The sequence below is a fragment of the Cupressus sempervirens genome, chromosome 1, assembly GCF_028749045.1.
Source record: "Cupressus sempervirens isolate cs-2001-9-10 chromosome 1, ASM2874904v1, whole genome shotgun sequence".
NCBI classification, from domain to species: Eukaryota; Viridiplantae; Streptophyta; class Pinopsida; order Cupressales; family Cupressaceae; genus Cupressus; species Cupressus sempervirens.
In genome coordinates, this window is record NC_143118.1 from 677,003,212 (window position 1) to 677,024,550 (window position 21,339).

The 21,339-nt window shown below is 37.4% G+C and overlaps 1 pseudogene across 1 annotated transcript; it reads left to right on the forward strand.

The window, feature by feature from the left end:
• Nucleotides 1–918: 918 nt before the first annotated feature.
• Nucleotides 919–9,611, forward strand: LOC149579697 (protein LATERAL BRANCHING OXIDOREDUCTASE 1-like; annotated as a pseudogene). The gene is made up of 3 exons (XR_016352692.1): nt 919–1,365; nt 1,446–1,684; nt 9,208–9,611. The product of XR_016352692.1 is annotated as a protein LATERAL BRANCHING OXIDOREDUCTASE 1-like (transcript).
• Nucleotides 9,612–21,339: the final 11,728 nt, after the last annotated feature.

The window sequence follows — 21,339 nt, forward strand, 5'->3', positions numbered from 1 at the left end:
TAATTTCAAATTACTCTTAGTTTTTTGCATCAACTTATTTGTCAAGTCCTCTAAAGATTTAAAGTTCGCATGGACAAATATGATGTCACATCAACATACTCTTTGTGGAAGCATCCAAAATAGTCCCAAAAAGTTATAAGACCCATAAATATACACTAAATCATGTTTAATAATGTTCTAATGTAAGACCACATGAATGATTGATTTTTGAAATTTAGAGATATTTTTTGAGAATATGCATTAATGAAATATTATTAATATACCACTATGAGCCTCTTTTGTTCATCTACTAGTCTAATATGTTCACCCAACATATGACCTCTTAGACCACTCATGTATTAGCTTCCCTCCCCTTCTCATTATAATGAGACAACTTACAATAATAACATACAAATAGACATCCCCTCGCCTATTCATTGTTATTAGACAACTTACAATAATAACATACAAATGGGCATCTACGACGGATACATTAAAGCAATCAAAGTCCACGAAATATGAATAAATTATTTCTAAATCACTATAATTACTAAATAGAAATGACGACAGCTAACAACCATCGTCCACAATGGATAAGGTAGCAATAATTTTTTTATATCTTGGGTCAAAAGTAAACATATCATTGTAGACTACTCATATGAAAATAATTAATAATTAATAACAAGATTCAATGTCCCCAACAATAATTCATGTGGTATTGAAGTGCCTTAGTAGAAGAAGTTTACTGGAAACACTAAATAAACATTTAAAATATAACAAAGACCCATTAAAAAACATGGACTATTGTCTATGTTGAAGATCGGAATGATTAGTGCAACGCTTGGGCCAGGCATACAAACCTATTTAGTAGACGCAACTCATAAAATATTTCCGGTGGGATCATTCCACACTTTTTATCTGATGGACCACGTAGCAGTGGTAATCTACACTAGTCGCAAGCGGCGGGCGTCGTCCATCTCTTGACCACACATCTAAATAAACACATAAATCGAGTGGCTATTAATATCTTCTTGTTCCTCATCGCCTGCAATACAATTCCTATACCTTTCCTTTGGCAAGGTGCAAATTAGCAAAGAAATGGCTTCCCCTGCAATCCATGCTGGCGAATCTTTCACTAGTCCAAATTGGGGTAACAATTTTGTTGCTGTAGAGAGTGTCCAGGAGCTTGCAGTTAAGAAACCCAATGAGATTCCTGAGAGATACATCAGATCAGAAGATGAGAGGCCATCTTCAACATCCCTTCCTACTTTATTGACAGTTCCTGTAATCGACATGGAAAAGCTTTTCTTGCCTTCTGATAATGAGGAAAGAAAGCAGGAGATGGGTGTTCTTTCTAAGGCCTGCATAGAGTGGGGCTTCTTTCAGGTATCATAAAGTTCTTTCACAATATATGGCTTTTTAATCATTTGGGTTTGTAGTTGTGCTGATGATGCATTGCTCCTCAGATTGTAAACCATTGAATTCCGCATTCTTTGATAGATCGAGTGGCAAATGAATTCTTTAGCCTTTCCTCAGAAGAGAAGCAAAGGTATGCTCCTCATCCAGGCGATGCTCAAGGATATGGAAATATGTTTGTGGTTGATGAAGATCAGAAGTTGGACTGGGGTGACTTGATGGCTTTGGCACTTATGCCTCAAAAACTTGTGAACTTAGCTCTGTGGCCAACCACACCATCCGATTACAGGTATTGGGTTTGTTCCTTATGTGCATATTTGTAGTAGTTGGTAGTTTTTGCATTATTCAGTTTCCATGGATTCTAGTAATGCCCAAGTTTGTTTGTCCCTACCTATGATAGGATTCTTATATAATTCGAGTCAATGTGAACCAAAGCCTACCTCTTGGCTCTTGGCCCTATAATTGGGGTTTATCCCTAGTGTAATGCGTAAGCCTTGACTTTGCTACAAAGCAGTAGATTCCCTAGTCGCATATGTCAACTTTATTCAGCCAAGTTAGATCTAGGTATGTCTAGTCTCTAATATGGCTCAAGTCAGTCTTTAGCTTAAGCCTATCTTCAACATTGGTTGTGTCCCAACCTTGAGATGGGTTCAAGCTCCAAACTATCCTAACTATCATACTAGACCAATCAATAGCTGCCAAGTTGCATATGTCAACTAATTCACTCAAGTTAGATCTAGGTATGCCTAGTCTCTAAGGCAGCTCAAGTGTGTCTTTAGCTTAAGCCTATCCTCAACATTGTTCGTGGCCCAACCTTGAGATGGGTTCAAGCTCCAAACTGGCCTAACTATCATACTAGACCAAGCAATAGTTCCATAGTTGCATATGTTAACTAATTGACCCAAGTTAGATCTAGGTATGCCTAGTCTCTAAGGTGACTCAAGTCAATCCTTAGCTTAAGCCTATCCTCAGCATTAGTCGTGGCCCAACCTTGAGATGGGTTCAAGCTCCAAACCATCCTAACTATCATACTAGACCATCGATCATTCCCTAGTTGCATATGTTAACTAATTCACTCAAGTTAGAGATCTAGGGATGCTTAGTCTCTAAGGCAACTCAAGTGATTCTTTAGCTTAAACTTATCCTCAACATTGGTCATGGCCGAACCTTGAGATGGGTTCCAGCTCCAAACTAGCCTAACTATCATACTAGACAAATCAATAGTTCCCTAGTTGCATATGTGAGCTAATTCACCCAAGTTAGATCTAGGTATGCCTAGTCTCTAAGATGAATCAAGCTAGTCCTTAACTTAAGCCTATCCTCAACATTGGTTGTTGTCATGTCCCCTTTTCAAATAATTAAAAATAATAATAATCTTTGCTAAGGCAGGCAGGCCCAAGAAAGTGAAGTTTCGGAAAAGGGGGTTAATCTTTGGAAACCGTTGGACTAATAAATGAAAATTATTATTAAAATATGTTTCATTAACCTCTCTTGGACGTGAGTTACATTTATGCCCTCTTTTAAGGGGTTTGGAGGCATTTTGGGCTGATTCTAGAACTTGATTTTTGCTCATTCTTTGTTATTCTTCAGAGGCTGCCAAACCTGTGGAGAAGGAGACCCAAGAACGGGAGTTTGTAGGTTTTCAGGGAGACCCAAGAACAGGAGTTTGTAGGTTTCTAGGAAGGCTAAGGACGGAAGTTTGAAGCCATTCCATGTGCATGCTCATACAGAGTTTGCCTTTGTGCTGAACAGTGCGGATTTGTGGGTTTTGGGGTGTGTTTTTTGTATGAGTTTGGTGTTTTCAGTTGAGTATTTCATATCAGTTTGGGTTGCTGCTGTATTTCAGACTTTAAGGTGTTAAAATAGAGCTGAATATATGTATTGGGACATGATTAAACTTTTGAGATAGATTATTAGTGTTTTTGTGGTGTTTCCAAGCATTTTTGTGTTAATTTTGGGAGCCCGATGAGCATAGTTTTTGTCCTACATTTGAGAACTGTTGTGGAAAGGCTATACGGATTTGGAAATCTAATTTTGTACACTGTTATGCTGCTGAAATTTCTATAAAAATGTCCACTTTTAGATTTATTAATAATAGGTGAAGCTGTGAAGCTTTTGGCACAATTTCTGACATACCCAATTTGGGGTTTCTTGAGAAATTTGGTGGATCTTTGTGATATTAGTTGTTTGATCTTGAAAATTTGATTAGAGGTTGGAAATATCATACAAAATCAGAAAAGGGACATTTCAGTGGTATCAGAGCCATGATCTTGCCAGCTTGAGGGTTTGTAGAAGTTTGCATGTCAGTTTTGACAACTACCCAGATCTTGCATGTCAGTTTTGATAACTACCCAAATCTTGCATGTCATAATTTATGGTAGCATGTTGCTTCCAATTAGCTGGACATCAAAATTTATGGTTGAATTCTACTTCTAATCATTTGCATGTTAGTTCTTGGTGAATTTGGTGGTTGCATGTTGCTTCTAATCAGCTGCATGCCAAAATTTATGGTTGCATGCAACTAAGTGAAAGAGAAAAAAGATATTTGTAGCAAGAAAAGAATAAAAAAAATTTGATCAAACCTCCAGTTGAAAGTAAAAGTACAAAATCCAAGGAAGGGAAAAGTATGGCTGATCTAAATGAGATGGCAAAGAAATTCTTCCAAGACATCCAAAATACTCAGAAGCAAACAGTGGATAGTTTGGCAGAAACTAGAGAGGCTTTGCAAATATTGACAGAAAAACTACAAGGAGTTGCATCTATTAATGAGAAAGGGAGCACTTCAGAGGAGCCAAGAAATCTGAAATCCACACCATCTAAATCAACCAAAACTTTTTTCTTGCCTGCAGATGAGCCACCAGTACCAAATCCAGCCATTAATCCTGTGGAAGAGGTTACAGGTAACTTGATTACATTAAGAGCTACTTACAATGGCTTAGATGATTACTTTCGTAGTTCGGTTCCTTTTAGAGAATATGTGGATATGATGAACACTTTGATGCCCAAGAAAGAGTACAAAAGGGAGCATGACATAAGTGGAAGAGAGCTCAAAAATAAAATAAGCAAGTTTATAGCACCTACTTTTGATGGAACAAATAAAATTTCAGCTAGAGCATGGCTACAAAAATTACAAACCTTCTTCACACTTAACCCCATGAAGGAGAGTGATGCTGTTCAAATTGCAAGTCTACACTTGGAAGATGTAGCCTATGATTAGTGGTATCATGGAATGACTACTCAAGGTCATGATCAGGTAACTACATTTGATGATTTTAGTCAAAGAGTGATAGATAGATTTGACCTCAAGGATGATGATTATGAGGATGTTGTTGTGCATGATGGTGAGATACTTGGTAGAGATGAGCATACATTGAGCATTCATGACTTTTTTGAGAGAGAGTACCAGGCACAGTTAGATGTTTCGTCACATGAGGTTGAGGCTAGTAGTACTTCACATGATTTATCCCGCCAGCTGAAGGTGAGTGAAGACAGTATTGTGACTACATTATCTCATCATGACAGGTATGTGAAATTAGTTGGTATTGGTCATATTACTCAAGTGAAGATTTTTCTTGAGTTACCAACTAATTATAGTTTACGGATATGGACTCGAGATTGTTATATTGGCATTTGGGATTCAGTTGACTGAAAATCTTTAACACTTTTTGGTAGCAGTGATTGTTTGGGTGCTATCATGGATTTGATTAGCAGATTGCACGGTGTTGTCTTTTCTTGTGCCAGGAGCTTATCCAATGTTGGTATTAGTTTTTATACATCGGTGTTGGGCTTTGTTCATATATCCAGTCGACCATACTTGCTGGAATGTGTTGATGATATTTCATATTTGGTAGTGTGTACAGATGAGTCCCTGGATCATATTGGCATTGATGACATCCAGGAGGATGCAATGGGCAGTTTTGAAGACTTAGTTTCCTTGGGTACAGTGGAGTTGGACAGCAGTGCTAATGTTTTTGATACTCCGTATGTTGATATGAGCTTTAGATTTGATTCATAGGATATGGATGGTAATACTCTAGAGACTAGTAATTTTGAGGATACTCCTTTAGACAGTGCATCAGAGGAGGTTTGTAGGAGACAGTCAAGCTAGTGCCATCATGTCTCTAATCAGTTAAGAGTTAGTGACTGAGACATTACTGTCACTTGCCAGCATTTTGATGCTGCTCATCAGTTGTTAGCAGTTTATGGATGGAGTTCTCCTACTAGTGATGAGTAGGAAGGAAATTATCTTTCCTTGATAGAGATCCACTCTTTATGGGAGGCTATTCGAATTTTGAGACAGAATTATATGCAGTTGGTAGCTGACAAAGATTATCTTATGGAGTGGGGCAGTACAGCATATGATGCATTGTTGGCCAAGGAAGATGAGGTGAGTGAGCTTACTGAGCAGCTTGAGGTGACTTCTGAGATTCTTGAGAGTACACTGTTGGATTTCAAGGAGTCACAATTTCATTTGGCTAAGGTGACCATGGAGTTAGAGCGACTACAGTCTTTACCTAAATCTATACAGTCACAAGCTGTGGTGTTTGGTGATCCGAGGATGTCCATGGTCAAGATTGTCAGAGACAATGGAGATAGGGATGCATCCATCCTTGATACTAACATTGGCATATCAGGTTCATTCCCACTAGAGTCAGGTTCAGTTGAGTTGGGTGTTGTAGCAGATTGTTGTATGCCTAACATGGTGGTGGCCTCTAGTACTAATGGCACAGAGACTAGAGATGTATCAATGATCATGTGTGATGTTGGTGAGTCAGCAGTTAGCATGGTTCCTGCTAGTAATACTACTCCCTTGGTGATATCTTCAGAGGTAGTAGTTAGTTCCAACATGGTTAATGATCAATTGCAGTTAGTTTCATCTAGATTACAGTCTGAGCCACTGACTGAGATTGGTGAATTCTATCAACATTACACTGTGAGGTACGCTCATCAATTTACCTTTGATGACCATGTTGATGAGATGATGATACAGAGATATACTTTGGTTCCTAGTGCTTATCATCAATTATGGGATAGTTTGATGCCTTGGGATGAGAGTTGTGATGGGCACAACATGGCGATAGTTTCTGTAGTTGATAGCTTGATAATACATGACTTAGAGCAGGAGTTTTGGAGTGGTGCTTCAGCGGGTGTTGTTATTGATTCTACTCCTTTGGCTATGACATCTCCTGACTTAGCTGGTGATCAATCACAGTGGGTTGTATCACTTGTTCATGGTGAGTTGTTGACTAAGGTTGGTTTTTTTTATCAACATTATATTGCAGGGTATGTACATCAGTTAGCATTTGATCCTTGTGTTGAGGAGTTGATGGCAGGAAAATTTGGTTTGGGTTCCATTTCTTACTGTTTATCTTGTGATGGTTTTTTACCATCAGGGGTGCATGGGAGTTATGGTTATGAGACAGTGGTTGGTGATTTGCAGAGTTTGTGTTGACTGCAAGAGTTGTACAATGTGTGGATTCTCCATACTTGGTACAGTTTCATTCGAGAGCATTCACCATTGTTGTAGAGTTGGATTGTACATTCCGTATAGGCCAGTGGGATGCGTTGATGGTATTTACTGTGTTGGTGGTTTAATTTGTCCACTTTACTTGGGTTTTGATATTCTAAGAGTTTTTGTCTCATGGGTTTCATACTATGGAAGTTGTGACTTTGGAGTTTGGTTGAGTAGTAACTTTCAGTTTGATTACAGATTCCTCTTGGTTATATTGCAAAGGATATTGCAGGAGCCTGTGTTAATTGACAATAGTATAGTTCATGACTACATTTGGGATCCAGGTGGATTGATTGGTTTATTGTTTAGCCATTGCTTGAGGACAAGCAATGTTTGGGAGGGGAGGACTTGTCATGTCCCCTTTTCAAATAATTAAAAAAATAATAATCTTTGCTAAGGCAGGCAGGCCCAAGAAAGTGAAGTTTTCGAAAAGGGGGTTAATCTTTGGAAACCGTTGGACTAATAAATGAAAATTATTATTAAAATATGTTTCATTAACCTCTCTTGGACGTGAGTTACATTTATGCCCTCTTTTAAGGGGTTTGGAGGCATTTTGGGCTGATTCCAGAACTTGATTTTTGCTCATTCTTTGTTATTCTTCAGAGGCTGCCAAACCTGTGGAGAAGGAGACCCAAGAACGGGAGTTTGTAGGTTTCCAAGGAGACCCAAGAACGGGAGTTTGCAGGTTTTCAAGAAGGCTAAGGATGAGATTTTGAAGCCATTCCATGTGCATGCTCATACAGAGTTTGCCTTTGTGCTGAACAGTGCAGATTTGTGGGTTTTGGGGTGTGTTTTTTGTATGAGTTTGGTGTTTTCAGTTGAGTATTTCATATCAGTTTGGGTTGCTGCTGTATTTTAGACTTTAAGGTGTTAAAATAGAGCTGAATATATGTATTGGGACATGATTAAACTTCTGAGATAGATTATTAGTGTTTTTGTGGTGTTTCCAAGCATTTTTGTGTTAATTTCGGGAGCCCGATGAGCATAGTTTTTGTCCTACATTTGAGAACTGTTGTGTAAAGGCTATATGGATTTGGAAATTTAATTTTGTAGGCTGTTATGCTGCTGAAATTTCTGTAAAAATGTCCACTTTCAGATTTATTAATAATAGGTGAAGCTGTGAAGCTTTTGGCACAATTTTCGGCATACCCGATTTGGGGTTTCTTGAGAAATTTGGTGGATGTTTGTGATATTAGTTGTTTGATCTTGAAAATCTGATTAGAGGTTGGAAATATCATACAAAATCAGAAAAGGGACATTTCAGTTGTGGCCCAACCCTAAGATGGGTTCAAGCTCCAGACCAGCCTAACTACCATTCTAGACCAAGCAATAGTTTCCTAGGTGCATATGTTAACTATTTCAGCCAAGTTAAATCTAGGTATGCCTAGTCTCTAAGGCGGCTTAATTCAATCTTTAGCTTAAGCCTATCCTCAACATTGGTTGAGGCCCAACTTTGAGATGGGTTCAAGCCCCAAACCTACCTAACCATCATTGTAGTTGTATAATACTAGATCAAAACTATGCTTATGGGTAATAGTATTTATTGTGTCATGCAAGTAAGTTGGGTCACCTAAGTCATTAAGCTAGTTCAATTTTTGAAGTACTCTAAGTCAAATAATTTATTCTTTATTTATGTGAATCTAATTTGGAAAACTTGAAATGTTTGCACTTTGTCAATTCATAAGACTATTGTGACAGGACAACATTTGTCAATTACTTATATATAACTTTGCAAAAAAGTAAGTCTCTCCTTTGTAATTAACTATGAGTATCCTTTTGTATGTTACTTTCTTGAATAGTTGTTTGTTCTTACATTGTCATGTTAATTATTGGCACATTTATAATTCTTTCTACAAAATTTGGGAGAGAGTTATAGTTTTATGGAAAATATTGTTTATTAAGAATAAAATTAGGATTAAAATCTAGCTTTTCTTATAGGGTTTTAAAAAAAAAAAAATTATATATATATATATATATATATATATAATGTAAATTTATTATAGTTTTTTACTATTAAATAGTTGTATGTTTTAAGGGAGTTGATATAATTAAAATTCATTATATGCTACTGTTATTTCAAAATTTTATTTCTTTCTATGGTTATACTTTTGGAATGATGCGATTTCATATGTTTTCTAAATGAACATTTTTAAAATTAAATTTGTACTGCATACAATAGACTCCCATTAATTAACTATCAAGCCATATTTTAACAAATATTATGATTTATAATTTAAAATATTTTGTTAATATTTTTAATTACTAGCTAATTATAATTTTTTTTCAATATATAATTACAGAGATACATTACAAAGTTACACCACTCAAGTGGAAGGGGTGGCTCAAATGATCGTGAGTCTATTTGTTGAAAACTTACAATTGAAGAGAGGTTATTTCAAAGAAAAGCCTGGAGAAGATCCGATGATGACAATAAGGATGAATTTATATCCACCTTGTCCTAGGCCTGATCTAGTGTTGGGGTTAAGCCCTCATTTAGATAGAGGTGCCATAACAGTTTTGCTTCAGGATGACCAAATAGAAAGCCTTCAGGTTCACAAGAACAATGAATGGATTCCTATTCAACCCATTCCTTATGCACTCGTTGTAAGTATTGGTGACCTAATAGAGGTAAATGCTACTTTTAAGTTTGTTTTATTGATCAAGATGTATCTAGTGTAAATAGTTTATAAAATATATTATCTAATATTTTAATTATGTTATAGGTGATGACAAATGGAACTTACAAGAGTATAGAACATCGAGCAGTGACAAACAAAGAGAAGACAAGATTATCTATTGCCATGTTTTATCATCCAAGCTTCAATGATGAAGTGGCTCTTGCATGCAACCTTGTCAATCAAGAACACCCCTCCTTATATAGAAAGTTCAAGCACCAAGAATATATTCATTATTACATGACTACACAACTCAATGGAAAGAAATCTTTAGCTAACTTTGCCAAACTATGTTAATAGTATTCAAGAAGTGTGTATGCATTAATGAGGGACAAAACTTGATCTACTTGATATTATACATTAAATAAATGGCCATTCAATTGTTGCACAAAATTACTAAGGAGAATATATAATCATGATACATTTCCTTGTAGTTATTAAAGCATAATATTGCAAATGTGACATGGAATGTATGGTTGTATGTGATGTAATAAATTTCACCATGAATATGAGGAGAAGAAAAAAGGTTGGAGTGTATGTGAGCTATTTCTTTCTCTCAATTTTCCTATTTATGAATACAATTTTCGATAACATCCAACATTGTATATGCATCATTTCTTTTAAGAAATACTATAACAAGTATTGATCTTTTTGAAATACACAATTTTGTAGATGTTTATGATTTTCCTTGGTGTGATTTTTATTACTAATTCCAAAGTATTTTCTTGTTATTTGTGTTACTTTCTTCCCCATGCTATCAAAGTGAAAAAATCAAGCGAGTATAGTTTTGGATAGGTTACCATAGAAAAGAGGAAAGTGATTCATAACTGCATAATCAATGTCCCTTTTATGTCTTTTAATCTTTAATGTAAAAATGGTAGGAACATATTCTATATTTTATTCAACATTTGTTGGTGTAACAATTTTTTTAGCTTTATGGTTGATCCTTATTCTTTTTTTTGTAATTAATGTTTTAATTTTTTGGGATACTTTGCATTACTTTATTTAAGTGGTTTTCACTCCTTATTACCATGTTAGAGTTATGTATGATATTAGAACTAAGTATGACATTAATGATGCTAGTGTGAAAAACATTAATACCTAACTAGTTCTTGATGAGAACTTATTAACATCTTAGATTTTCTTAGCTTCTAAATTAGTTTTTCTATAGTTGACAATCTAGAAATTCTTTAGAATGGAGTCATGTCTTATCATTTATTTGTAATCATATAACATTTAATATTTATTTTACAGTTGCAATAAGATACTTATTAGAAAGCAATATGCAGTATCTCAATATCTTTAATTTTTTGTTAAATATTATATTATTATAATATTAGTAAATTTTTTTATAACTATATAATAGTTTTCAAATCAAGCTCATCAACCCACATTCTAAATACTCACAAAATAATAAATACAACACCCTACTCATAGACACACTTAACAAGAGCTGCAAAAGACAAATAACCAATTTTCCAATTTTGATAAAGAGGGCATTTGAGAAAGATCTAAGAGTTATGACAACAAATAGATTCAATATTATTGGAGGCACTCAAACAATGCCCTAGACAGAAGTAGATAGCTTGATATTTTGAAAAAGACCATGGCTAGCATAAGAAATTATTCTCCTATAATATCAAATTTTTATAGGATGAGCTAGAAAAGAAAGATTGTAGGGAAAGCTACTTACCATGAATGGTTAATGAATCAAGTGAAGCTAGCCTTTTTGGTGGTGACATCATTTGATTCAAATCTATCTAAGGGATATGATGGATGCATCTCTTAAAATTGCAAAAGATATTGAGTAATTCAATTGATATAACCAATTTACTAGATCCTTATCATCTCCTGAGTGATAAATTTGTTCTGTGTGCTACTCAATGAAATGAAAAGACAAATGATAGGCAATAGACCTTATGCAAACCAAAAAAAATCATAGTAATTGTATGGGCCAAGACTTGAATCCTTGAATTTTTGTGTATCTAATGCACTAATAGAATAATGGGTATGTGCAAGATCATGGTGTACCAAACTATGGCCTTAAGTGGCAGTGAAAAATCAACAAATCAGGTTTATGTCAACTTGACACATAATTTTGAAGTGGTTATGGACTTTATATCAAAAAGTTGTAAGAAAATAATTTGTAAAAAATTGAATGTAGTTTCTAAACTACTAGGCCTTATCAGGAGAAAAAAATAATTGATTGGTCAAAAGTTTGAATTTAATGCAGTACTAAGAAAATTTCAGGGCGAAAATAAAAAGTAGGTGTATGTCTGACCACCTTAATCAAAATCAAATCATAATATTTTTTTAATATAATTATAGATATGAAAACTAGACTCATGCCCGGATGTGACGCATATTTTTTGATATTTTTATTCCAAATAAATAATTAAATATGAATTTTCTACCAAAACTTTTTTGGATTAAAAAAAAGTCCCGTGTCTGACCACCCTAACTAATAGAAAATTTGATCAAATTTTTCTTTTTTTATTTTTTTCTTATACTAGGCGAAGTATAGAATGTGACGCAACTTTTAGATTTAAAAAATGTTATACCATTTGAAAGTTATAGCTATTTTTCATTCAGTATGTCAATCAGCACTTTACAATAATCTTCATTGAGAATTAACTAATAAATACTTATCGAACTCAAAATTTGACAAAAATTATATTGATGGAATCTAGAGAGCGATATTGAAAAACCCATTTCGTTTCATTCAATTTCGATCAAAATAACATTGTCAGACGGCTACCCAAAGTGTGAGTATCACTAAAACTCTCTATAAACATGTCTTTGGGGTTGACCGGGCAGACTTGGTAAATACCAAGCCTGATCGGATATCTGATTAAAAATTGGAAATTCGATTTTAAATTGGATATCCGATTTGACATCGGATATCCGATATGGCTCGGTAGTCAAATTTCAAAAATCTTCAAATTTTGGAGGGAAATTCGATTTAAACGTTCTAGTTTTTTATTTTTAAATTATTTCACTTATATTAATATGTAAAGACATATTTTAATATATTATATATATAATAACGTAATGTAAACATACAAGATATAATCTAGTAATATATAATAATATCTTATGTTAATCTTATTACAATCTATAAATATAATATATATTATTATTATTTTTACTAAATATAATAACGTAATATTTTCATTAAATGTAATATGTATTATATATTATTATATTAATATGTATAATAATATAATATTTATATAACAACGTAATATTTTTAATAAATATAATATATATTATAAATATTATTATATTAATATGTATGTTATTAATATATTTATATAATAACGTAATATTTTCATTAAATATAATAATGTAATATATATATGTATATATATATATTATTATATTGATATGTATATTATTAATATATATGTATATTATTAATATGTATATTATTAATATATAAGAGCCAAAGGGGGTCATAGGGTGACCTATAACCCTCTTTGACCCATTAAACGACGATATATGTCTCTAGGGGTCCTAGGACCCCTAGGGACATATGTCGTCCTTTAATGGGTCAAAGGGGGTCCCTTTGACCCATTAAACGATGAAATATGTCCCTAGGACCCTCAGGGACATACCCGAATCATTCATATCAGTCAAAGGGGGTCATAGGGTGACCTATGACCCCCTTTGACCCATTAAACGATGACATATGTCTCTAGGGGTCCTAGGACCCCTAGGGACATATTCGAATGGGTATTATGGGTCAAAGGGGGTTATAGGGTGACCTATGACCCTCTTTGACCCATTAAACGATGACATATGTCCCTAGGGGTCCTAGGACCCCTAGGGACATAGTCGAATCGTTCATATGGGTCAAAGGGGGTCATAGGGTGACCTATGACCCCCTTTGACCCATTAAATGACGACATATGTCCCTACGGGTCCTAAGACCCCCAGGGACATAGTCGAATCATTCATATGGGTCAAAGGGGGTCATAGGGTGACCTATGACCCCCTTTGACCAATTAAATGACGACATATGTCCCTAGGGGTCCTAGGACCTCTAGGGACATATTCCAATGGGTAATATGGGTCAAAGGGGGTCATAGGGTGACCTATGACCCTCTTTGACCCATTAAACAACGACATATGTCCCCAGGGGTCCTAGGACCCCCAGGGACATATTCCAATCGTTCATATGGGTCAAAGGGGGTCATAGGATGACCTATGACCCTCTTTGACCCATTAAACGATGATATATGTCCCTAGGGGACCCCCTTTGACCCATATGAACGATTGGAATATATCCCTAGGGGTCCTAGGACCCCTAGGGACATATTCGAATGGGTAATATGGGTCAAAGGGGGTCATAGGGTGACCTATGACACTCTCTGACTCATTAAACGATGACATATTTCTCTAGGGGTACTTGGACCCCTAGGGACATATTCGAATTGTTCATATGGGTCAAAGGGGGTTATAGGGTGACCTATGACCCCCTTTGACCCATTAAACGACGACATATGTCCCTAGGGGTCTTAGGACCCATAGGGACATATTCGAATGGGTAATATGGGTCAAATGGGGTCATAGGGTAACCTATGACCCTCTTTGACCCATTAAATGACGACATATGTCCCTAGGGGTCCTCAGACCCCTAGGGACATATTCGAATCTTTCATATGGGTCAAAGAGGGTCATAGGGTGACCTATGACTCTCTTTGACCCATTAAACGACGACATATGTCCCTAGGGGTCCTCGGACCCCTAGGGACATATTCGAATTGTTCATATGGGTCAAAGGGGATCATAGGGTGACCTATGACCCTCTTTGACCCATTAAACGACGACATATGTCCATAGGGGTCTTAGGACCCTTAGGGACATATTCAAATCATACATATGGGTAAAAGGGGGTCATAGGGTGACCTATGACCCTCTTGACCCATTAAACGATGATATATGTCTCTAGGGGTCCTAGGACCCCTAGGGACATATTCGAATGGTTAATATGGGTCAAAGGGGGTCATAGGGTGACCCATGACCCTCTTTGACCCATTAAACGATGACATATGTCCCTAAGGGTCCTTGGACCCCAAGAGACATATTCGAATGGGTAATATGGGTCAAAGGGGGCCATAGGGTGACCTATGACCCTCTTTGACCCATTAAACAACGACATATGTCCCTAGGTGTCCTAGGACCCTAGGGACATATTCGAATTGTTCATATGGGTCAAAGGGGGTCATAGGGTGACCTATGACCCCCTTTGACCCATTAAACAACGACATATGTCCGTAGGGGTCCTAGGACCCCTAGGGACATATTCGAATGGGTAATATGGCTCAAATGGGGTCATAGGGTAACCTATGACCCTCTTTGACCCATTAAACGATGACATATGTCTCTAGAGGTCCTAGGACTCCTAGGGACATATTTGAATCGTTCATATGGGTATAAGGGGGTTATAGGGTGACCTATGACCCTCTTGACCCATTAAATGACGATATATGTCTCTAGGGGTCTTAGGACCCCTAGGGACATATTCGAATGGGTAATGTGGGTCAAAGGGGGTCATAGGGTGACCTATGACCCTCTTTGACCCATTAAAAGATGACATATGTCCCTAGGGGTCCTCGGACCCCAAGGGACATATTCGAATGCGTAATATGGGTCAAAGGAGGTCATAGGGTGACCTATGACCCTCTTTGACCCATTAAACGATTACATATGTCCCTAGGGGTCCTAGGACCCTAGGGACATATTCAAATCGTTCATATGGGTCAAAGGGGGTCATAGGGTGACCTATGACCCCCTTTGACTTCTTAAATGACGACATATGTCCCTAGGGGTCGTAGGACCCCTAGGGACATATTTGAATTATTCATATGAGTCAAAGGGGGTCGTAGGGTGACCTATGACCCCCTTTGACCCATTAAATGATGACATATGTCCCTAGGGGTCCTAGGGACATATTCGAATGGGTAGTATGGGTAAAATGGGGTCATAGGGTAACCTATGACCCTCTTTGACCCATTAAATGATGACATATGTCTCTAGGGGTCCTAGGACCCCTAGGGACATAATCGAATCGTTCATATGGGTCAAAAGGGGTCATAGGTCACCCTATGACCCTCTTGACCCATTACACGACCATATATGTCTCTAGGGGTCCTAAGACCCTTAGGGACATATTCGGATGGATAATATGGGTCAAAGGGGGTCATAGGGTGACCTATGACCCTCTTTGACCCATTAAACGACGACATATGTCCCTAGGGGTCCTAGGACCCCTAGGGACATATTCGAATGGGTAATATGGGTCAAAGGGGGTCATAGGGTGACCTATGACCCTCTTTGACCCATTAAATGAAGACATATGTCCCTAGGGGTCCTAGGACCCTAGGGACATATTCGAATGGTTCATATGGGTAAAAGGGGGTCATAGGGTGACCTATGACCCCCTTTGACCCATTAAACGACGACATATGTCCCTAGGGGTCCTAGGAACCCTAGGGATATATTTGAATCGTTCATATGAGTCAAAGGGGGTCATAGGGTGACCTATGATCCCCTTTGACCCATTAAACGATGACATATGTCCCTAGAGGTCATAGGACCCCTAGGGACATATTCGAATGGGTAATATGGGTGAAATGGGGTCATAGGGTAACCTATGACCCTCTTTGACCCATTAAACGACGACATATGTCTCTAGGGGTCCTAGGACCCCTAGGGACATATTCAAATCGTTCATATGGGTGAAAGGGGGTCATAGGTTGACCTATGACCCTCTTGACCCATTATACGATGATATATGTCTGTAGGGGTCCTCAGACTCCTAAGGACATATTCGAATGGGTAATATGGGTCAAAGGGGGTCATAGGGTGACCTATGACCCTCTTTGACCCATTAAACGACGACATATGTCCCTAAGGGTCCTAGGACTCCTAGGGACATATTCGAATGGGTAATATGGGTCACCCTATGACCCTCTTTGACCCATTAAACGATGACATATGTCTCTAGGGGTCCTAGGACCCCTAGGGACATATTCGAATCGTTCATATGGGTCAAAGGGGGTCATAGGGTGACCTATGACCCTCTTGGCGCATTAAGCGATGATATATGTCTCTAGGGGTCCTAGGACCCCTAGGGACATATTCGAATGGGTAATATGGGTCAAAGGGGGTCATAGGGTGACCTATGAACCTCTTTGACCTATTAAACAACGACATATGTCCCTAGGGGTCTTCAGACCCCAAGGGACATATTCGAATGGGTAATATGGGTCAAATGGGGTCATAGGGTGACCTATGACCCTCTTTGACCCATTAAATGATGACATATGTCCCTAGGGGTCCTAGGACCCTAGGGACATATTCCAATCGTGCATATGGGTCAAAGGGGGTCATATGGTGACCTATGACCCCCTTTGACCCATTAAACGACAACATATGTTCCTAGGGGTCCTAGGACCCCTAGGGACATATTTGAATTGTTCATATGCGTTAAAGGGGGTCATAGGGTGACCTATGACCCCCTTTGATGCATTAAACGATGACATATGTCCCTAGGGGTCCTAGGACCCCTAGGGACATATTCGAATGGGTAATATGGGTCAAATGGGGTCATAGGGTAACCTATGACCCTCTTTGACCGTTTAAATTATGACATATGTCTCTAGGGGTCCTAGGACCCCTAGGGACATATTCGAATCGTACATATGGGTCAAAGGGGGTCATAGGGTGACCTATGACCCTCTTTGACCCATTAAACGATGATATATGTCTCTAGGGGTCCTAGGACCCCTAGGGACATATTCGAATGGGTAATATGGGTCAAAGGGGATCATAGGGTGACCTATGACCCTCTCTGACCTATTAAACGACGAGATATGTCGCTAGGGGTCCTAGGACCTCTAGGGACATATTCGAATGGGTAATATGGGTCAAAGGGGGTCATAGGTTGACCTATGACCCCCTTTGACCCATTAAACGATGACATATGTCTCTAGGTGTCCTAAGACCCTTAGGGACATATTCGAATGGGTATTATGGGTCAAAGGGGGTCATAGGATGACCTATGACCCTCTTTCACCCATTAAACGACGACATATGTCCTAGGGGTCCTCAGACCCCAAGGGACATATTCGAATGGGTAATATGGGTCAAATGGGGTCATAGGGTGACCTATGACCCTCTTTGACCCATTAAATAATGACATATGTCCCTAGGGGTCCTAGGACCCTAGGGACATATTCCAATCGTTCATATGGGTCAAAGGGGTTCATAGGGTGACCTATGACCCCCTTTGACCCATTAAACGACAACGTATGTCCCTAGGGGTCCTAGGACCCCTAGGGACATATTTGAATCGTTCATATGAGTCAAAGGGGGTCATAGGGTGACCTATGACCCCCTTTGATGCATTAAACGACGACATAGGACCCCTAGGGACATATTCGAATGGGTAATATGGGTCAAATGCCGTCATAGGGTAACCTATGACCCTCTTTGACTCTTTAAATGACGACATATGTCTCTAGGGGTCCTAGGACCCCTAGGGACATATTCGAATCGTACATATGGGTCAAAGGGGGTCATAGGGTGACCTATGACCCTCTTGACCCATTAAATGACGATATATGTCTCTAGGGGTCCTAGGACCCCTAGGGACATATTCGAATGGGTAATATGGGTCAAAGGGGGTCATAGGTCACCTTATGACCCTCGTTGACCCATTAAACGACGATATATGTCTCTAAGGGGTCCTAGGACCCCTAGGAACATATTCGAATGGGTAATATGGGTCAAAGGGGGTCATAGGGTGACCTATGACCCTCTCTGACCCATTAAACAACGAGATATGTCGCTAGGGGTCCTAGGATCCCTAGGGACATATTCGAATGGGTAATATGGGTCAAAGGGGTTCATAGGGTGACCTATGACCCCCTTTGACCCATTAAACGACGACATATGTCTCTAGGGGTCCTAGGACCCCTAGGGACATATTCGAATGGGTATTATGGGTCAAAAGGGGTCATAGGGTGACCTATGACCCTCTTTGACCCATTAAACGATGACATATTTCCCTAGGGGTCCTTGGACCCCAAGGGACATATTCGAATGGGCAATATGGGTCAAAGGGGGTCATAAGGTGACCTATGACCCTCTTTGACCCATTAAATGACGACATATGTCTCTAGGGGTCCTAGGACCCCTAGGGACATATTTGAATCGTTCATATGAGTCAAAGGGGGTCATAGGGTGACCTATGACCCCCTTTGATCCATTAAACGATGACGTATGTCCCTAGGGGTCCTAGGACCCCTAGGGACATAGTCGAGTCATTCATATGGGTCAAAGGGGGTCATAGGGTGACCTATGACCCCCTTTGACCCATTAAATGATGACCCTCTTTGTATTATATATTATTATATTAATATGTATAACAATATAATATATATATATATATAACAACGTAATATTTTTATTAAATATAATATATATTATAAATATTATTATATTAATATATATGTTATTAATATATCTATATAATAATGTAATATTTTAGGATATACTATTTATACTATTTTAGGATAATAATTATAATATAAATAAACACTAAATATTAATATTATTATATGTATAGTAATAATAATAATACTATTATAGCTATAATAATAATATATATTAATACTATATATTGTAGCTTAATATAAATAAACACTATATATTTACACTATTATATCTATATTAATAATATTAATACTATTATAGGTATAATAATAATATTGATACTATAGGTATATTAATACTATTTTATATTAATATTATTGATATTTTATACTAATACTAATATACTATTAACTTAGTTATAAATTAAAGTCATTTGCCTCCAAATATTTTCATAATATTAATATTATTGTGGCAAAGGAGGGAAACCTTAGCAAGTTTTCCCCCAAAAGTCCTTTTCCTATATCGGATATCCGATCTATTATCGGATATCCGATTATAGTGGCATCAATTTCAAATATTTGACTGTCCCTACAAACCCGACAACATTACTTTTTTACCTCTTTTTTCACGAGATTTGTAAAAAGTCGTGTTTTGGGGCCCAACCAATCGAAAAGAATTCAAAAATATAACCTTAGGTGTTCGAATTTGTCATCTGAATGGGGAGCAGCAGTCGTCGAAAGAATAAACGTAAAAGGAAGATATCCAATGAAGACATTGCAGCATATAAGGAAAATGACAAAATGAAACATCGAAAAAAAAGACAAGGTATGCTAAATATCAATCAAGTTGACGATGAATTAATAGAAGGTGAAATCATAGAGTCAGATAATGAAAATGTACAGTTGGGGAATGAAAATGTACCTATTGAAAATGATAATGCGGAAATTGAAAATGTAGAGATTGAAAATTTTGAAGAAGAAATGCCACCAAGTCATAATCCAAATTGCATAATTGACCATGTCGAAGATGACAATGCACAGGAACTTAATGCACAGGAACTTAATGCACAAGAACCTTACATATCTCCTAATTATAATCGACATGAAGGTTCTGAAACACCAAAATGGATAATTGAAATTGATGAAATGATTATGACTAGTTTGGAAGGAAAAAAATCAGAAAGAACCATTCGGTTATGGGCTTCAAGACTATATCAGATGTTTTTCGGCAACAAGATAGTGGTAGAGCAATGGCAGCTTTTCATGCACTTATTAAAGATGCAAAAGATGAGACCTATGCTTTCCAAATTGAAAATTCGTGTCAATAAAAAGTTGGAAAGAAATGCCATTATTGTGAAGAATCTTTTCAGTGCTCTCAATAGCGTTGGGAAAAATAGCAGAGACAAGGATAATAGAGCTGCTCGAAGGGTTATTACAACCTCTTTGGTAAGTCATCATTTGAGAAAGGTTAGATATATGAGACAAACTTGTATTGATTTGAATCTAAATCGTACTACTTTGAGAAGAGCACTTAGTCGACGAGAGAAAATTGACGATCCTCTTCAAAATGAAACATGGGCATTTGGTGGGAGACTTCCACATTTTGATAATAAGCTATTCGACGATGTGAAGGAAGAAATTATCCATTCTGGCACTCTAACTCACGAGTATCACCCAATGCTAAAGATGTCTTAAAGTTGAGAATTGGCATCAGAGACCGCACGCCACATCCTAAACACTATTTGGAGGTAAGTCAAACTATGTTGTTCAAACAATTTAGAGAGAGTCATCCAAGTGTTCATATATCACAAAGGGCTTTTGAATCTTTGAAGCCATTTTATTGTGTGCCACTCAAAATTCGAAATACATGTTGTTGCAAATATCATGTTGAGTTTTCTATGCACCATGAACTATTATGCTCCATCCGTTCTACTTTGCATAGTAAAGAAATGTTGGAGGATTGTGGGGCTAGTGAGCCTCCAAAATATCAAGAGACTTGTTAGATAAACTCTTATGTCATAGAGTTGATGGTTGTTCCTTTTATAAAAATGCTTGCTTAAATGAGAAGTGTTCAGAATGTGGTGGCTTATCCAAGTTTGACACATGTTTCCATGAGGGGTGTGAACAAGATCTTGGAAAGACAATAGTGAAAAAAAGGGTCTATGGAATGGTGAAATACACATTGAAGAGTGGGAGTGAGAGCTCTAGATGTGAATTGGTTGGAAAATATATCAATGTGGCTAATTTTATTTCAGATTTCAAGGAAAATCTTTTTTACAAGTATGCAAGACATAGTCACAGGTCTCAGTGGTTG